At 45.0% G+C, this 4,518-nt stretch overlaps 1 long non-coding RNA gene across 1 annotated transcript; it reads left to right on the top strand.

The window, feature by feature from the left end:
• The first annotated feature begins 2,755 nt into the window (after positions 1–2,755).
• On the top strand, positions 2,756–3,252 carry LOC132871201 (uncharacterized). Its single transcript, XR_009651275.1, has 3 exons — positions 2,756–2,818; positions 2,914–3,011; positions 3,151–3,252. It is a non-coding gene; the product is annotated as an uncharacterized LOC132871201 (long non-coding RNA).
• The last annotated feature ends 1,266 nt before the right edge of the window (positions 3,253–4,518 follow it).

The following is a 4,518-nucleotide window of genomic DNA, read 5'->3' on the forward strand; positions in this document are numbered from 1 at the left end:
AGCGACATAGGGCATTTACAGGGCGAGCAGAGGGTGTGTGAAGCGGATCTCATCCTGTATGATCTCCGCTGAAAGCATCCAGGTACCGAGGCCAGCTGACATGCCAAACATGCTTACTGTACACCAAGCACTCAAGGGCGAACTAGTGAAACTTGGTTTATAATTTACGCTATTTTACGCATCTAATGACAAAAGTTAAGATAGGCTACTAAACTGTTGGGACGAAGGCTGAGCATTTTTGCACAAGTGGAATTTAAACACATAGCCTAGTTATCATGCAGTGATGTTTCATTTAATTTCTCAGCATTCCAGCTTAATGCGCGGCAGAAATGACACTGCATGAAAAGTGGGATTTACGGGAGCAAACGGGACTGTAGATTTCTGTGGAATTTCAGGTTTATGACAATTTACAGCAATTTGCAGGCAACACTGAAAACTGCCGTGAATTGTCGGAAATGGACGTGTAACTTGCTTTGGCAGTTGTCCCCCATGACCCCCCTTCCCCTAAGCCTAGGAAAGGCTATACAAATGCAAATCAGGATAGCAGGGGGAGTTCCCAGGTAACATTTTACTAAAAGGTATTAACTTAATTGTAAGAATTGTAGAATTGTAAGCTTTTTAAAACTGAGTTGCTGCACACAAGTCAAGTCAAGAAGGTTTATTGTCATTTAAGCCATACATAGTACAGAGTGAGATGAAAACTTTTACTAGTACTAAAAATAACAAAGACATGAATGCAACAATAATGTGTTTCAACAGTGTACTGTGAAAGTAGCAGCCAAGGGTATATGTCTATCAATAATAGCAACAGTACAAAACCTGTATATTGCTGGAATATTGCTGGAAAAGGCAGTGAGGGAATTAACACAGAGAACATTTCCAAGTATCCACACAAACTGTTTGATGCACAGAAGAAGCAATGTGATGGCGTTATCAGAAATCTTGAAGGCTGATTGCCATGACAAAAGCATCATGGCCAGAAATTTCATCAAGTCTTCTGGTTTTTCACTTCTGGACTGATCACTTCCATGCCCCTCTCCATCTTGTATGTCTGGACAGGCTTCACTCTGCTCCTCAGCAAGGCTTTCCCCCTCTTCAGTCACATACTCATCCTATGCAAATGTAAAACACACATTTAAATTCATATCCATGCAATAAATTACAATGCATGCAAATGCCCACATTCGACACCTCAAACGACCATACTCAGTGCATGACTATGTCCATGTCAGAGTGAATAGGCCATCATTAGCATGGCCATTTTAGTATGAGACCAGTCAAATGACCACAGTCAGTGCATGAATATGTCCATGGCAGAGTGAATAGGCACCGTTCGAACTACGGGGGTACTCGGGGGAGCCGAGATCCCCTGAAACAGACATGAGATCCCTTGAAAACATGATTTGGGAAATGTTGGGAGGGGTCTCTAAAATATTGGCAAAATGATGTTTATTGACATAGCAATCGTGTGTAACGGGAAGCATTTGCATATCCGAAGTGTTGTGTTCACATCAAAGATAAAATAAACCGATATGACAACGACTGCTGCTGCCAGGTTGGGGACACAAACTAGTAGAAAGGAAGTGTGCCAACAGTGCCAACACACTTCCTTTCTACTAGTTTGTGTCCCCAGAATTTTCCCATTGTTACCATTGGTAATGTTCCCATTGTTATCATTGTTGATGTGAGGTTGTTTTTTGAACATGCCAATGCGGACATGATTTCCCCTGATGAGTTATGACTTCAGACGTGATGCGTGTGTGGAGGTGTGGAGTCCGCGTGATATGTGCGTAAGATAGGCTTCTCATGTGTTTGGAGATCCGCACTCTGAGACAAGCGCAAGCACAAGCACCCCCCCCCCCCCCCCCCCCAGGGAAAAAAAGGGACCCCCCGAAAATATCAGCATAGTTTGAACACTGTGAATAGGCCATCGTTAACATGACCATTTGAGTATGAAAAGATTGTGAAACTATAGTTTAAAAAAATCATATGCATCTCAAACTGCTGTTAAAAGAAGCCTAATCTGTGGCCTCTGTGTTTATTTCAGGGGAATCTTGAAATTACTTATAATTGAATTGTTTAATTCAGTCAGTAAGCAGGAACTTCATACTTCTATATTCAAAAATATCCAAAATGGTTTATATCACAAACATGCGAGCATGTACCGTATAACAATAACCTCGCATGTGATTGGACCAGGACCAGGCGGTCATGGGCGTGGCTCATACAGTATAAACAGGTGTACCGTAGCTTACCAGGTACCGTAGTTTTCATGTGCTCCGGAACTTTCTCTTGGTTTCTGGGATTTTTGCTGCTTGGTGATCTTCAATGGCTGGACGGCGCCTCGCGTTCTACTCTCCGTCGACTCCTGTGTCTGGACGCGATGGACCTGTGTTGGGAAGTCCGCAGACCGATGAGAGAAAACTGCTGTCTGCTCTCAGTGGGTTGTCTCGTCAGATTGCAGAGCTGACTACGTTCGTAACCGACAGATTCAACTCTATGGATGACAGATTCAACACCGTGGAAGACAGATTGACTGCTTTGGAGGGACGTAACTTTGGGGAAAATGCAAACTCCAGGAAGAAAAGACGGGTGCAGAGTCCCATGATTGCGGTAAGAATTTGTCCGGTGTCTGCTAGCTAAGCTAAATAGCCTACCGGTAAAAGTAAGCATAGCAGCTAGCCCAAGCTAAAAGTAGCCAGTAGCTAGCTATGAGGGACAAGTGACTTAAAAATGTTGTTTTGTTCTTTTCGCAGGAAACAGTACGCCGTCTTCACAACTCGGAGACAAACACTAGGCGATACGAGCCGGCGCAAGGGTAAGATTTAAAGAATATGCTTTCATTCTATATGAGATACGTTAATAGATGCAGATCCTAGCCTGATCCTAACTGTAGCCATCTTGTTTTCACAGACTAACTTTGCCTCATAACGAAGCCGTGACAAGCTATTTAGTGCGGGCTTTGTCGACAAATCCAAATCTTCATGATGCTGACAAAGACAACATTGTGTGTAAGTAACAACTATTTCACTAAATATTATGGTAGCCTATACTGTCCTTTCTCTGCTGTCTACACTTCCCTTCTTCCTTTCCCTTATTAAGCTTAGCCTACTGCTACGTTGTTAATCGTACTCTCATTTGTTTTTCTAGCTGCCTGCAAGACGTATTACGAAACCTTACGCAGGAGCTAAAGGTACCAGCAGCCTGATCTTTCGTTGCAGGCGGAAACAATGAAGTAGCCGGCTCGTAGTCGCTCCAGAAGAAAGAGGGTAAGATTTTTCAGTTTTGGTCAATGTGACTTTTTTTTTCAGTGTTTTTCATGTGTTGTGTCCATACGCAGTGCATTGCTCAGTACTTATTCTCTTTATCGATCGTTTTTACAGCTGTTTGACGCGAGACGAGGTGTCCTTGCTATGGACGAGATGGATGTATGGCAGTGTGCTACCATAGACCTGATGTCGGATGAGGAAAATGGGGTGGTGGATGGGGTGTCTGGGTGGATCGTTAAGCCTCCGCCGTCCCATAACCCGGAGCGAACTATTGCCACTTTTCCACTACAAACGCGGCTGAGCCATGCCGTGCTGAGTTGGGCTGAGTCGAGCTGAGCGGGGCTGTTGGAGTTGCATTTCGACTACAACCGCGCTGAACTGTGCTGGCTGGAAGTGGGTGGACACATTGGGTGGAGTTAGCGAAAGTGGGTGGATGTCACGTGATGTCGTTAAGCGGCGCAAACAGTGACATCAGTGAGCTTTTAAGCGGTAGTCTCACAGCCCGGATAGTAAACAATAAACATGGAGGACATGGTGTTGTTAGTGTTGCTGGTCTTGGTGCTGTGGCTTGTTGTCACCGACAACGCCAACAGATACTGGCAAGAGCGTATAGATGAGACGAGGCGCATAAGGCTTCAGAAATTCTCATAATTCGTAATTCTCCTTCTTCCGGGTTTACAGATCTCAGCATGCTCGCGGGGCGTGTGAGGACACTCCTCCTCACCAATCAGTGCACAGGGGAGTGTCTGCTCACGCCCCCAGCCTCACTCAGCTCGGTTTGGCTCGCTTCAGCCCCACTCCAAAACCATGCGAGTTTTGGGGGCTAAGCAGGGCTGAAGCGAGCTGAGTCGTGCTGTTTTAAGGTAGTCGAAACGCGAGTCGTGTCGGGCTGAAGTGAGCTGAAGTGAGCTGAAAAAGGGTAGTGGAAAAGGGCCATATGTGCTACGCTGCAATCAAGGCTTGAGGCAGATCCAAAGTACAGGGCAACCCACCACAGACGACTGCATGTCGGTCCGATGCCGCCTGCTCCCCACAGCTCAGAGACCGCAAGCATGCACTTCATGGAGCTGTAGGACTAAAATACGGTGCTTATTTGCTTTTGTTTAGTTTTGTATGCTGCACATCTCTCTTGCACTAGAGAATGTATAGGCAACTACTGTTTGTCTTTGACTGAATGCTGCCATTTTGTTTATTTTTTAACGTCTTGTACTTACTCTGATTTTGAAAATAAAGCTCTTGTTTGATACAA

This window comes from Neoarius graeffei, chromosome 23 (assembly GCF_027579695.1).
Source record: "Neoarius graeffei isolate fNeoGra1 chromosome 23, fNeoGra1.pri, whole genome shotgun sequence".
Lineage (NCBI taxonomy): Eukaryota > Metazoa > Chordata > Actinopteri > Siluriformes > Ariidae > Neoarius > Neoarius graeffei.